This window comes from Argiope bruennichi, chromosome 1 (assembly GCF_947563725.1).
Source record: "Argiope bruennichi chromosome 1, qqArgBrue1.1, whole genome shotgun sequence".
NCBI classification, from domain to species: domain Eukaryota; kingdom Metazoa; phylum Arthropoda; class Arachnida; order Araneae; family Araneidae; genus Argiope; species Argiope bruennichi.
The window spans coordinates 103,893,096-103,909,795 of NC_079151.1; the positions used below are offsets into that span (position 1 = coordinate 103,893,096).

Consider the following 16,700-nt stretch of genomic DNA (forward strand, 5'->3'; position numbering starts at 1 on the left):
TTTCATAGATTAATCACCATGGATTTCGTAGATTAATTATGTATCATATTTCATAGATTAATCACCATGGATTTCGTAGATTAATTATGTATCATATTTCATAGATTAATCACCATGAATTTCGTAGATTAATTATGTATCATATTTCATAGATTAATCACCATGGATTTCGTAGATTAATTACCATTGCATGTGGGATTCAGTAAAAATCTTTGATTTCTTTATGCCGAAGATCCTTCGTAACTACTGATCATAAATAACATGCAGTTACTTGCATACAAGTTTCTTCACTATGTTATGGATCGAACAATTCTCATTTAAAAAAGTAGAAAACTTTATACTCATGATGTGTGCGGTCTTGTGGATGGTTTCCAGTTGTATGATGGAGGAACAAGATGAACACTCATATCAGATATAGTCCGTGAATATCTTGGATATGAAATTTTTCACAATAAGGTTTGATGTTATTTTTCACAATATTTAAGAGAGAAAATGAAACAAAATAGTATAATTTAAATCTTTTACTTTAATATGTTAGTCATATTGGTCCTTTCTAATTAAGCTTTACCCTTCGACACAGAAATTAATTATTCTTTTTTAAAAAAAATGTTACCATGTTAAAAATGCATCGAAAATTTATGATTATTTATGTTTTCTTTCTGACATACCTCTTACATATTTTTAATTACTAAAAATCAAAACAAAAACTTCATTCATATTTATAGTACTGAAACATCATTAATTAAGAGGTAAATAATTCTGTTTTCTTTAATTACAGTTTGGTTTTTATAGAATATTCCTGAGAAATGATTCAATTGTATAAAATACTAATTTCGCTTTTGTTCATTTTATTCATTTATTTTACTCGCACATTTTCTTTCGCCTTATATTTATGAATATTAAAAAAAAATTAATTTTAATAACTAAACCAATAATTTTGAAAATTAAGTAATTATGAATGTTTAATATATATCAGTTTTTACCCATTATTAAACAATAAAATATCTGAAGATAATCCTATTCGAAAATGAAATAATTAAATGAAAGAACATTTATTTTAAGTTAGAATGTTTTTTCGCAGGAATCTTTGCTTTTTACTATTTTGCTTTTATTTCAAAACGAATTTTAATTTTTCTGTTAAAATAAATTTATTTTAATGATATTTGGTAAATTTTACATGAATTAATGTGTAATAAGAGATTTTGTTTTGCACATATCAATATAAATGCACCATTAGAAGGGATATTATGTACAAGAATCGATGATAAATCTGATGTTCATTTACATCTAGGTACAAGTGCAAAAGAGAGCAGAAATTTTCCTTTCAGTGATTTTACTATGAGATTTTGATAGGGATTTCTTTGACATGTATAGACTTAGGAAAAGGAAATTTAAATATCTTGAAAAGAATGTTGAGGATTTGAGGATTTTTATTTCTTAACTCGGCTAAAAGTTTATAGAGCACGTATAAATTAATTAAATAAAAAGTGGAAATTGGATCAAGAAATTTAATACCGTTTTAGAATGAAGTTAATATGGGATAAATTAAGAAAAAAGCTAGAAAATTAATTATGATGTAAATTAGATTATGATATATCATTACATATATATCTTCCGATTATAAATGTAATTCGTTCATGTGTTTTAGAGGCATTTATTTATGGTTAAATAATAATTAAATGTGCAAGTAAAAATAAAATATAAAGAGTTATTATTTAGAGAATAAAACCCAAACGTATGATCCGAGATCAATTGCAACTTCACTATAATTTAGTTAAAATATAGAGATAATATCTAATATGGAAATGTATGAATTGTCAATTTTTTTCCTTAATTCGTCTCCATATTCCGAATTTTTCATTGTAGAAAGCTAGTAGTTTATATATTAAAATTACTTTTACAATTAATATGTGGAATTGTATCTATCGAACAATATTTCAAAATCGGAAAGAGGCATTGACATATTTAAGAGAAAAGCGAAAATTCAATGCATAATATAAATAGCAAAAGCGTGACCTTGCAAACGAACATGACACCTCAAATTGATGAAAAAGTAATTTTTAAATATTCTCTGTCCCACCTGAAGTTAAAAATAAGGGTAAATTCAGTCAGAGCAATGAGTAATTTTATTTGAAATTTTATTTTGTGTCGGAGTAAATTTATTTGAAACATTCTTAATTTTGTGTCGGAAAACACAATAAATTGAATCAGCCAGAACAACAGAAATCTGAAGCAAGTAAACAAATAGAGGGTAAAATGAAATTAAACTTTCTTCTACAAGAATTTCTTTGAAATGTTTCTTTTAATTTATTTTATGTGAATCGTAGAAGATTGTCTATGTTTTTTTCCTTAAACAGTTGTTATTTATAAAGTTTAACAGAATTCGATCTAAAGAATTATTCGGAATTTTACTCTGCAAATGTATTTTTTAAAACAATTTTAAGGAATTTTATAAAAAATAAATATTACGGAGGAATCATGATTATTTCCACAATGATCACTTGTGCAATAATAATGCAATTTAAAGAATACACATGATATGGCAAGAACCGTTCTGTCGAAAATTGTAAACGGTAAATATTCAAAAGTGATCACACTTTGCTGTACCAGTGAAAATCTCACGTATTTATAAAAAGAAATATTTTACTCAAACTGGCAAAGGGATGTTTGTTGAAATTTTTGCTTGCCTCCAATTATTTTTATAAAATTTTAAATATAGATTATGATTTATAAAATACACTTTCGCTATAAAAGTTATTTCTTTCAATTTAGTTTCTTAAGTGAGTAAGTTTATTTAAAGGGAAAAAATGTTAAATTACATTGGTAACATAAATTAAAAAAAATACTTGGACATTTTCTTACATTTGAAGATAAATAATTTTTTTTTTTAATTTTGATGAATGTTTTTTATTTTGCATAATTTCTTATTAGACGTTAATAATGTAAAACTATCCATCATATATTGAGGACTAAGCTTGAGTTTTAATTATTTTATTTTGGTATCAAGTTCGCTTAGAAATAATAATTTTTCTCTGACATATTAAAGTTATAATCTGGAAAAAAAATGAATGAATTTTTATCAAAGACGTATTTTGCATTTTGATCGCTAATATTTTAACATATTTTCGGCAGTTTCGTTAACATACAATTATAGACAAATGAAGCTTAATCAGTAACAACAAACTGAATCAAGTAAGATTTCATGGCATCGTTATCAATATGATATTTATCATTTAAAGAAATTTCTAAAATCATGGATAAATAATTATATAATGCCGAGAATAAATAATAATATAATTTGAGGTATATAGTCAAAATATCAATAACTTTTCAAGACAAAGATGGTTGCTGCATGATATTTTGGTATCATGGAGAAATATTATTTTTATTCAATTGTCTATGACATTTTTCTTGCATTATTTTATCTAATTTCACTGGTTTTTAATTGTATACATTTTTATCAAATAAAAATGCAAAATATCTTCGTAATTACATCAAAGTAATGGTTTATCGTTGTGGAGAAGCATATTCACTGAATTTTCATGAGAAGAAAGGTCAGAACCTGTCAGTAGCGTTGTCTATAGCAACGCACTATCTGTGAAGGAAAAAATTAATATAAAGGCAATTCGATATTGTCAACTTCCTTCTTGTAAATGCATCTTATAAATAAAATCATTTCCTTATATCGCTTGTTTCATAGTATGTACTGAGTGACAAAGAGATACAAACACGATTGATAGTCATCAATCTTCCATCTAAGAAATTTAGCTTCCGAATTGATTGGTAGTTTGGTGTTGATCATGATTTCTCCAGAATCTTTTCAACTGTCGTTATGACAAACAATCTCTCTTTCATCGCTATTTATGAATTGTTTTAAAAAACGTATCCTTTTTGTACATTTCAATTGCAAATAACCGACATGATATGCTATGTTCCTTGAATTTTATGAAATCATCAAACACAGATTCATAATGTTTGATAATTTATTGAAATTCAAGGAAATATTGCATAATTAAAACATAAATTCACATTTATCACATTCTTGAATCATATTGTCGAATTTAAAAATCGAATTTTTTCAAAATCTCAGATGTTCCCAAATCTTATTGATGGTTGAAAAATTGAGCCATTCTCTAATATTATGTATTGAAAAATTACGATATATATCAATTATGGCAATCATGTGGTCATAACAATTTCAATAAATGATCGAAATAATGCTTTAATTTTAATGAAAAATTAACCGAAAGAAGTACGGCAAACCCGTTCTGGCATGTGAATAAAATTTATCATCAACACGATGTCCACATTTATCTTTGCAATCATTAACAGCATAATTTCAACTACGTTAATCAGCGAAAGCAATATCTAGCTCCAGCCATTTGCGCGGGATGAACAGTATTACTCGGAGATTCTAATTAATGGCATAGTTAATCGTTCAGTTGTCAGCAGCTGAAAAAGAAAAAAAAATGCTGAAGCATCTACTTCAAAATAATGAGGCTAGAATTATTTCTTATTTTCTGTTTATTGTCAATTTTCTAACTATATATTCTATTCCACTTTCATCTTTCCTTTTTAATAATAAGTCACCAGAATCTATTACAGTTTTTCTAATTTATGTTATTCCTGGACATGGAAACATGATTCTAAGAAGAAAATAGAATTATTCAATATAATTTAAGTACTAAAAAGGTACTAAAACTTACACCGATATTAACAGGTTTCATCAGTAAGGTCAACATTGACCAGTGAGTTTTTACAGTAATAGCAAATTCATTTGTAAAAGTTTTAGCAAACTCGACTTTCTTGGTAAATAACTGTGTTGGAGCTTTTAGAACTTGCAATACAAAGGTATTGTATAGTCTAAGCCCATTTTTATTATATCTTTGTGAACATCAACAACCATCTTTCTATTATGGGGATAACAAAACAAATTTCTACTATATAGATATCAACTTTTTCTCACTTCATGCTAAATTTTATGTCAAAACAGAAATAAAATGATTCGTAGCTAATTTCAAAAATAAGGTTAAATCATCTAATAATTTACATAAATGAAAAAAAAATATTGCTATCAGAAATTATTCACAGTTTGGTAGACTTGTCACTTGTGAAAACTATATATACTTGTTACCAATTCAACTATAATATTATATTTTATCCATAAAAAACAAATATTATATTATGTTTTTAGAATATAATTGTATAATGATGATTAGGACGTTTTCAAATACTTATAATTTATTTGAGAGAAAAGTATCTTCGGTGTTAAAAGGTAAATGCATTACTGAATATGCCTATGAGTGTTCAAAATGACAATTCATCGACAAATTTACATTCTTGTTGATGTGAGTCAATAAACAGAACGACTTGTTAGAAGTGGTTTACCCAATTACATTTGATTCAAAAAGCAAAAGGGGTCTTAATTCTTCTTCGTTTAATGATAGTAAACCTGAAATTCTTGGAAGAAAATCAGTCCTTTATTTAGTCGAGCGAAATTTTATCCCCCGCAGAAAATATTTTTCGATTATGCCCTGGAAACAACTCAAATGAAGAAGAAAGTTCCGGGGTTGTAATCGTATTTGTTCTCGGCTCCTTCATCAAAATGGAGATGTGAGGCTGAAGACAAACACATGTGAGAAGAATTTGGAACACTTTTCCCCATGTTTGTGAAAACAATTTCAAGCACTACCGGAAAATAATCATTAAGTTAAAAATTAAACAAACCATTGCGTTTCTAAATCTTCGTTTTCTTAATTACGTCGCTTCCATTGAGCGAGAAAGTGTATCCGAAGTGAGCGGATAACGCATTCTGTAAATTTGAGATTCTTGTTTGCGGATGTCGTACCGTGAAGAAAATACTTGATACTATTGTTACGGGAGATAGAATTTGGTTTGAGCCATCTTTTGTTGCATTGTTTGTGAATACTTTCCCTTTTTCTTTGTACTTTCTTTAATGAATGTTTTACTCTGATAAGCGTTCAATTATGCGGATATGCTTGAAATAATTATGTAGAAAATAAAATTTCTTTCTTGTTTTTTCTAAGCGATATGTGTGGTAATTTATTGTGTTTTATTGGTTTCTCGGATATATGTGTGAATAGAGAAGTGTTAAAGAAGTTATGTAAACACCGTAAATCAACAATGCAAACATAGAAAATTACAGTAAAATGAGGGAATTAAGATGTTTATGTGATTTATATTAATTTCTTAAGATGCCAGAAACTTCAAATTTCCTTATAAAATGTATTTTTTAAGTAAGTTTCCTTTAAGTATTACTTACTTTAAATACATAACTATGTATGGTAAAAAAAAAAGAAAGAAAAAAAAACCTGTCCATGCATGTGTAGAATATGTAATGAGATATACCTAGAAAAATGGTAGTCTGCGGTACGGGACTGCCACGAACCCACGGTTAAGTACCTGGCTCTGAATCAGATTTCTTTAAGGAACTGATACTTAAGCAGATTTAACTCGCTTGGACCATGATCACATGTCCGTGATCATGCGATTCTCGAGGATTCGTAAAAGTATATATTTGCAAGAATTCTTCTCTAATTATGTACCATTAACTAATTTCTAAACTTTATATATAGGCACTATTTAATTAAATTATTTAATATTAACCTTTTTTGTTATTGAGTCATTCATTACATGCAATACAGAAAAAAAAGGCAAATTCTAAATTTTTATATTTTTCCCTATTCTATTATGTTTAATAAAACATTCCCGATGCTCTACCATTTTAATCTAAACATTTTCAATATCCCTTGCGACTATACTAACCAAGTTATGAAGCTTTGAATTTTAGAATTTTAAGCCAATCAGTATTTGCCTCAAGCGTCTTGGACAAAACCCCTGTCAGTAGAAGAGGTGAATCTATTTTTTGTTTAGATTTTTAGAATGTCAGGAGAATTTTACAAATCATTATTGATGAGATCGAAAGAGGGCTATGTAGAAATTTAGATATTGTTATTTTTCGACAATGTAAGAAAACTTCAGCGATCAATTAAAAACATAAATATAGATAACTTTCAGTTTATTTTTAAAGAAAATCAGAACATGGTGGAATATTTGTCTGCAGAAACTTATATCTTTTCACTATCATGTACTGATCTTTCTTGGCCTTTTGAAAGATAACAAAACAATTTATTGTTTATTTGAGAAAAAAAATGTATCGATTCACCAAGTATTTTAAGTGCGATAGAAATACATTTTCTTATTGGAGTCTCAGCCATACATGACGATTCAAATTCAGACAAGGGTATTAATAAAATTCATTCAGTAATATCAATTCAGTTTGATGAACTATGATTTATCACATAAAACCTTATCTTATACATATACAATTAAAATCGAATATATTGATTCATTAGTTGCGCACGTAAAGGGACGGAATTAATTGACAAAATAAATTCAGTTATAGAGACTAGGTGCAAAAATTTTATTTTTTTATACATCTCGAAAATGAAAGGCAGTTGAAAATATAATCGCTAATCACGTATCTAAATGTCATAAAGTATTTAAATTAACAAACAAATGAGCAAAATACATACAATACTTGAAAGATGGGAATTATTCTCATAAAACAGAGGTAACTGGTGTGATTTGATTAAAGGGCCACATGAACTCTGGAAACGGAGGTGTGGTGTTTAGTGTTATGGTATGATTTGATGATGTATCTAGAGATCATTAACTTGTATACAACATACATTTTAACAAAATTTCTTTAGTGATTGGGCCTGGGGAACGCTGAAGAAAGTACCTCAAAGTATTATTTTTTGATATTTCTCTCAAAAATGTATGATGGTGAGGGTCATTCGGCATTTGATATATATAGAGAGGACATGGCATTCATATAAGATGACAATTGTGGAAGTACGAATTTTAACTCATACTAATCTATTAATTTTTTTTTCTTCTTATTTTAAATATGTGGATTAAAAGTCAATACACTGGGCCTTACATAAATTTTAATATAAAATACAGCATTAATCATCAACGATATGTCTTTCACTGCAACAAAACTCTACTAGAATTATCTTTTTAGTTGATCGCTCATTTTAGAATGACTAATAAATTTAATGACTTATTCTTAGATAAAAATTAAATAATTTCCTAGCTATGTTTAAATTTTTCAAAGTTGATTTGATTTTTCAGATTTTAAATTTTTTATTATAGTAACTGAATAAACTAAAAGAATGCATAAATTTAAATCTTTGATGGGTTTCTTTCCATTTAAATATAACTTGCTTTATAATTTTTATTTATTTTTTTATCTGAATTTATGTTTACTTTTCACAAAATATCGTTCGAATTTCATCATACAAACATAAATATATTTTTCAATTCTTTCCAGAACTCGAGATATGTACTACCTTTTCACACAATCGAAAAGGCCTCCTACTTTCTTGAAAATGATTACGTGTCTTCTCTCTCTAAGATAATACTGAGAAATATCCCCCCTGCATTTTTCATTTACAAGAACAAATGTACTCCATCAATATTCGAAAGGTAATTGTAAAAGTCGGCATTTCCTCATACTTCGCCTCCCCCATATCTATGTATAGATGCACTCACATTTTCCAAAGGCAGAACAAACACAATATATATAAAACCGAACGAATTCGATCGCCCAGAAAACATAACACCCGAAAAATTCCATAAACTTTCGAAATGGAAGACACCTTTCTTCGTCCCCTATTTGAATAATAACAGTTTTCTTTTGAACTACGTTCTGGTCTGGGGCTATATTACTTTCCATTTTGTCACTGAGAAAACAAGGTGCTTTTAGGAGGGTCTTCGGACGTGCGCAGATGGGAGGGGGAGTTGCCGTATGAACATTTATGAGATTGGCAACATATGGCGAAGCGGTCCGTCTGTCCCACGGGACCGATATTCTCGACGAGGGACGAAAATTCGCGAGAAGTATCGATGGATCATCTTTTGTGCAAAGTAAACAATATCATAACGGTAGGTAGAGAGGCCACTGTGTGGGAAGGAGATTGAACTTTAAAGAAAGTTTATCCTTAGATCAGCTTTTGAATCTTGGTGGTAAAAGAGATTTTAATTTATTTACTGTTATTAGAAAAAATGTACTATATTTTTGAATTTGAAATACTCCTGAATCCTTTTCGTAACTTTATTTCAAAAATTTTGGATGGATAATTTTGTTGCAAAATAAACAACATCTTAACGGTGGGAAAAGAGGTCATTGTGTGGGAAGGAGACAGAAGTTTAAAGAAAGTTTATCCTTAGATCAGCTTTTGAATCTTGGTGGTAAAAGAGATTTTAATTTATTTACTGTTATTAGAAAAAATGTACTATATTTTTGAATTTGAAATACTCCTGAATCCTTTTCGTAACTTTATTTCAAAAATTTTGGATGGATAATTTTGTTGCAAAATAAACAACATCTTAACGGTAGTTAGAGAGGCCACTGTGTGGGAAGGAGATTGAACTTTAAAGAAAGTTTATCCTTAGATCAGCTTTTGAATCTTGGTGGTAAAAGAGATTTTAATTTATTTACTGTTATTAGAAAAAATGTACTATATTTTTGAATTTGAAATACTCCTGAATCCTTTTCGTAACTTTATTTCAAAAATTTTGGATGGATAATTTTGTTGCAAAATAAACAACATCTTAACGGTGGGAAAAGAGGTCATTGTGTGGGAAGGAGACAGAAGTTTAAAGAAAGTTTATCCTTAGATCAGCTTTTGAATCTTGGTGGTAAAAGAGATTTTAATTTATTTACTGTTATTAGAAAAAATGTACTATATTTTTGAATTTGAAATACTCCTGAATCCTTTTTGTAACTTTATTTCAAAAATTTTGGATGGATAATTTTGTTGCAAAATAAACAACATCTTAACGGTGGGAAAAGAGGTCATTGTGTGGGAAGGAGACAGAAGTTTAAAGAAAGTTTATCCTTAGATCAGCTTTTGAATCTTGGTGGTAAAAGAGATTTTAATTTATTTACTGTTATTAGAAAAAATGTACTATATTTTTGAATTTGAAATACTCCTGAATCCTTTTTGTAACTTTATTTCAAAAATTTTGGATGGATAATTTTGTTGCAAAATAAACAACATCTTAACGGTGGGAAAAGAGGTCATTGTGTGGGAAGGAGACAGAAGTTTAAAGAAAGTTTATCCTTAGATCAGCTTTTGAATCGTGGTGATTAAACATATTTTATTTATTATTATTAAAATAAATGTATTGTATTGTTGAATTTTAAATACTCCTAAATGAATTTTGTAATTATATTTCAAAAATTTTCGATGGATAATCTTTTCTGAAAGTAAACAATATCACAATGTTAGGAAGAGAAGTCACTGTGTGGGAAGGAGGCTGAAGTTTAAAGAAAGTTTACTTTTAGATAAGCTTACGAATCTTGATGATCAGTGGAATTTTAATTTATTTATTGTATAAATGAGCTGTGATGTGAAATTCGAAGTAATCCACATTGAACTTAATTTTATTTCAAATAATGTCTGAAGAGGTTTTAGGAACTTGTTAGAAGTGGTGAATATAGAGGAAAAAGGTTTTCACAAGCTAGCAGTTTAACCTTGGCTGTAACAACCCCTCCGTCTACTTGTTTACATATATATATATATATATATATATATATATATATATATATATATATATATATATATATATATATATATATATATATATATTAAAATACAATACATGTATATAGTACTACTTTTATATTAAATCTATTAAAGCGTTTTAAAATTTAACCTAATTAATAAATATCCTAATGTATCCCAATAAAAACATTTTATTTATATCAGCTTTTGTACACATACATATATAAAGATTTCTTTGCGTTTTCACTTAAGATTATTGTTATATATTCACTTAAGATTATTGTTATATATAACAGGTTGTGAGAGAAAATGGAGATTTTGCCGTTTTTAAAAAAACTATTGGTTGCATGAATTATTATAAGAATCTTTATTAACCGAAATAACTCAAATTCAACTAAAACAAACTGGGTAAAAATATCAGTAATAAATATATTAGAAAGTAACTAAACTTTAACATTGGTAAAAGCGCGCAAACGATGTATATGATTAAACAATGGAATAAATCTAACATTTCGACATAAAAAAATGTATTGATAAAAATGATCTTCACCTTGAAAATTTAATTAAAAGTTCTAGAAATGAAACATCTAGATAAAATACTCTACATCCCCGTCTTAAAATTGATGTCATTATAAAGACAGTGCTCTAAATTTTAAGATGATGCATAAACAAATATTTTTGCTATGATTTGTTCAATCGTTATAATGCAAAAACTTTAATTATTTTAATGCCTTCTTTATCTTCTTAAAAGGGAATATAAAAACTTTATATTATCTCAATGAGTCATTCTGGTTTCTAAGAAACACGTGTTCTAAATTTCATTTGAATCCATAAAAAGTTGTAGACTTATATCAAGTTTAAACAAACAGTATTCAGTTCCATGTATACAGATTAAATCGACTTCTTGAGCACAGAAAGGGCTGATTAACATTCAAATCGATTTCACAATTTTAGTTCTGAAAGAAAAAATAATAAATGGATCTATTGTTGGTGCGAGCTTATTTTTGTTTATTTTAGCTGCCTTTGGTGACCAACTGCTTTGAAGCCAATCAAACCAAATAAAAAATAACAATAAAAATTTAGAGACAATAAAGACATCAAATGTTAGTCCAAATGGAAGAAAACTAAGGACACATGATTTTATATCATGTGCAAAAGAACAAAAATACATAAATAAATAAAATAAAATTCTTTAAATGTAATCCGGGTTTCATGGATTATATACTGTTGTGAATCTGAGAATCAAATAAAACTTTTATCTTAATTAAGCTTAAAGTAACAGGGGCTTTAATAGGAAATCAACTGGTTCAATCTAGGAAATTAAATTTTTTTATTGAACGATAACACGATTTTTTCATCTTTTTTTTCTTTTTTCTTTAAAGTGTATTTAAAAAAATGATCATTGTTCAAGAATGTAAGTTAAAGGAACAATAAAAACACTGTACTTTTTTAAAAATATAAAATTAGCTTTTCATCACTTTATTTTAAAAAATAGTTAAAAATTCCAAATTTACCGGTCTTCCAATTCTTGTTTGCATTTGTAAAAATGAGTTACAGTATTAAATGTATTCGAATGAACTTCAATGTTTAAATACATTCACTTGACATATGCTGTTAAATGATTGAAATACGTATTAATTACTTTTATGAGGATATTATAAACCTTTAATTTTATAGTTATTTACTTTTCTGTGTATTGGATAGTTACATATGTTTCTTAATACTTTTTAATATATTGCATTCGATTTCTATTTCTTTAGAACAATTCAATATATTAAGAAAATATTGAATTGTTCTAAAAAATGTTCCTAATTGATGTGCATATCATATATTTTGGTCGCAGATTTCATCAATTTCAAAATGATTTATCTAAGTGATTTCTTTTTTTTTATTGCAGATACCAAAATAAAGGAGTTTGCTATTAGAACTCTGTTCGAGAAAAAAATTAATCGGTAAGTAGATTAAATTTTTTTATAGAAATAACACCTAAATAGGCTTTCATCGTTTAATGTGCATAATAATATCGTTTAAATATGCTTGATTTTACACAAAATACCACGTAAAATTATTAAAAAGAAATTAAAATACAATAATTAAATTATAAAAGATAAAAATGAATCATGTGTGAGAAAATATTTTTATGCATTGCATCTTTATGAAAAAGAAATGATACGGAACAAAACCCAGTTATTGAAAACAGAAAAACGGAAATAGAAAATGTGAAATTAAATGCAAAATCCATCATCTGAAAGATAGATAGACAGACAATACTATGCGATTACTTTGAAATGTAGGTCAGAAAATTTAAATTAAAAACATAAACAAATATCATAATTAATAAGGCATCCAATTGATTCCACCTTTCAGTTTACTTCTTAACATATTTTATTGAGCATTGATAAATATGATACTGTGACAGAAAAGAGAATTCTTATCTCAGGATAAATTTTTGTTTCAGACATTAAATAAAGCATTTTAGGCCATCTTTATTTCAACCTCTGGAACATTCAGCCTGTGAGGTTTGTTTAAGTGCTGACGGCATAGTATTGGTTTGAGATATAGTGTGGAGATTATTTATTTCCTTCCCTTATTAAAAAATAGCATCAGTTAATTATATGCGTATCATTGAGGGCATAAAATACCTGATTAGTCCATCGTTCCTCTTGAGGTAAATGCTATGATGATGTTTTTTTTTTTTGTATCATAAATTATTTATGAAAAGTAATATATATCGTAGGATAAAATGACCTCACTTCTACCAAATTGTCTTTTGTTGTTTACTGATTTCAGATTCTCGTTTCAATACCTTTAATATCTTCTTCGATTTCTCAGGTCATCACGGACCTTGTAGTAATTTTTCTGATCACGCGTTCCGAAGGAATCTTAAAAAAATTCTTTGTATTTTGTAACATTTGCAGGAAAATAATGAACATTATAAACCGAAAATTAATCTTTAACTGGCAAAATGTAATCCATTTTATAATAAGACAATATTTTTCATCGCGAGTGATTTCATTTAGTTTTTTTTTTTTTTTTAATTTGTTATTGGTCTACTCAGGATCATTGCGATCATAAAACATAATTTCGATAAAATTTTCATTCGAACACACTATTTTTTTTTATTTTTTTATCGTTTTATTTCTATGAAAATAAAATCAATGAAATTAATAATTACAATTATATTTATTACGCGTTTTAGGCAATCATGAGCCCTTTAAAAACAAATATTTTTTTACAACTTTAATTTCTGATATTACTGCTAAACTGGCAAACTGCATATTTATATATATATATATATATATATTTACTAGGCGCCTTTGGCGACCAGCCGGTTGGCCGATCTTAATGCTCGTTAAAATTTTAATAATTAAATATTTTATGTAACTCCTATTTTAATAATTTCTTCATCAAAATATTTTAAAGCTTCAAATTTTGATAGTCATATAATTCATTCATAATATTATAAAGGCCATCAGCCATAACGTAATATGTATCTCTCTAATTTTCATTTAGCTCCCGTAGAATTTATGCTTTAAATTAAAGTGGAAATGATTAACCTGCAATTAAATCTAATAATATTTTTTAATGAAAGCATTTTTATTATATTATAATTACTGAAAACAGAGTCGCTGAATATTTAAACCTAATGGGCTCTAAAGAATATCTTAATTTATATAATTTCTCAAGAGGTTCTCTACAAAATTTTCTCAGATTCATCATGAACAGATCAATTAATTAACAATGTTTAGTTTTAAATGCGTTAAACTCTAAGAATATATACAGAGTCGTTTGAAATAATCGGTCTGAAACATGTTAAGCCTTAAAAGCCAAGTCCTTATTCGTTAAAAATAGAGTTGTCAACAATCAGAACACAATGCGCATGCGCGAATTTTCAACGCCAATTATGGTAACGCAAAGCGTGAATTTTCTGAGCCAGTTGGGGTAACGCTACGCAGATTAGAAATTTTTAATTTCCTTTATTTTGTTTTATTGTAATTCAAAACTACTTCAGAATGAATCTGAAAAATCAATTAATTAACAATGTTTAATTTTAAATGCATCAGACACTAAGAAAATAAACATAATCGTTTGAAATAATCGGCCGAAAATATGTTAAGCCTATCCTCGTTAGCGCAGAGAAAAAAACTGAAGCCTTACTCATTTGGCGGTGGGGAAATAAAAATATTTTTTGGCGGGAAGGTTAGTTTTTAATTAATAATTCTAATTCTAATTAAAAAAAGGACCCCAGGTGCACATTCCCAACCTGCATGTGCCAAATTTGGTAGCTGTAGGTCGGACGATCTGGCCTGTACTGCTCATGCTCAAACACACACACACACACACACATTGAGCTTTATATATATATATATATATATATATATATATATATATATATATATATATATAATATAGCGTTACCAGAGAATTGTTGATTTACTCATCGTTATGATGATGTTTAGTTGTGCTAAAATTAAAAGCTACATTGTATAAATACGATTAAAATTCTAATTTCGTCAATACACTGCATTTAATGCGCATTAACATTGCAAATAATGATAAACATTATTTTTGTATGATTACTTAATTTTTATTTTCTAATTTTTCATTTTAGTTTTATTTACAATAAAGGAATTTATGAAAAAATAAACTTAAATAACGACATTTTAACTATCATTTCTTAACTATCTTCTCTTCTATCTTTCTTTTCCCGTTATATTCCTTCTTTTCTGGACATTTTAAAAATAATGTCACAAACTTGAACTTTCATTTACTTAATACAATAAATTACTCTATTCTTTTGCAGAACCATTCTCTACCTATTGTGTTTTCATTTATAATATTCATTTAATTTTACTTTACCCAGATATTATGATATTTTAACTTTGTTTCTGTGTATTCTTCAGACATCTTCATTGATGTTATTCTGGAAGCTTTAGCAGTACTTTATTTACAGTAAATATCACTATTATGGAGAAACCATATTAAATATGAAACATTTTCAAAAATAGTATATTTCTTATCTTTCATTTATTTGTTTAATGGATTGACGTTTCTAGAATCATTCAAAACATACATAATTTTGCTCGTCATATTTGTGAATATTAATTTCCTTAGTTTTTCCTTATTTCAGTAATTATGAAATCTGTCCTCAGCTTCATAATTGTTACGCATAATTTACGACATTTTACAAAGTTTATTTGCGACGAATATCTCTATGGCATACGAAGTGTCATTTTAACCCTTTCTAGGGCCGGGGGAAGTATGCTTCCCATCAAATTTATCAATCTTTGTATGAAATCATGTAGGTTGGCATAAGTTTTGACATTTTTTTTTTAGAAAGACAGAAACTTAGAAGCTTCAGTTCTTTATCTTACACAAAATGATGTGTCTTGATTTGTGACTTAATTATTAATTAAGCAAATTAATTAATTAATCAAATTAAATTTGTCTAATAAGCTAAATGAATCCCTTTTCTTATTCTAATTTCAAGCCTAAAAATATTTTAACATAATATGACTAGAAAAAAATGTCCCTTTAAAAGGTTAAATGCTGAATGGACTCACATAATAATGTCCTATGTTTGGACTTTCATTTTTCAGCACAATGAATTGAATTATTCTCTTGCTGAAACATTCAGTACTAATTTATGAATTCTTTTGATATTCGTAATGATTGTCATATCCTTTAGTTTCACTTTATTTTAACATTTATGATACCTCTTATTTTGTATTTATTAACTACATTATCTACTTATTTTGTTTGTATTTACTACATTAAATATAATTCTGCTTCATGTTACTAAACAAAATAATATTTTAATATGTATCATTTCATTTACTTTTTATCCATCCATGGTATTATTTCTTTGTATTAACAAGCCTTTAAAACTAATCATGTCTGTAGTCTAATACTGTAGATACATTGTAGACTGGCTTGTTAAGAACAATTGAGTGCCAGAGTGCTACTGCTCTCAAGTATTTAGAAACATTTCCATCCAATTGCAGTTTCCACTATATTTGCTTAAGGCCCACTCCAGTTCTATCATTGTTAAATAAGCCTATTGTGTATCTCGCTTCAGCCTCTCCATTTTATGGTAGCAAT

General features: G+C 27.4%; 1 protein-coding gene across 6 annotated transcripts in view; it reads left to right on the top strand.

Annotated features, from left to right (window-relative positions):
* LOC129965626 (class A basic helix-loop-helix protein 15-like) overlaps positions 1–16,700 on the top strand; it is a 528,564-nt gene that overhangs the window by 248,222 nt on the left and 263,642 nt on the right. For all 6 annotated transcript variants that reach the window (XR_008784227.1, XM_056079688.1, XM_056079693.1 and 3 more), the window contains one exon: positions 12,496–12,550. The gene's annotated coding sequence lies outside the window, so the exon portion shown is untranslated. The remainder of the gene's footprint in view (positions 1–12,495; positions 12,551–16,700) is intronic.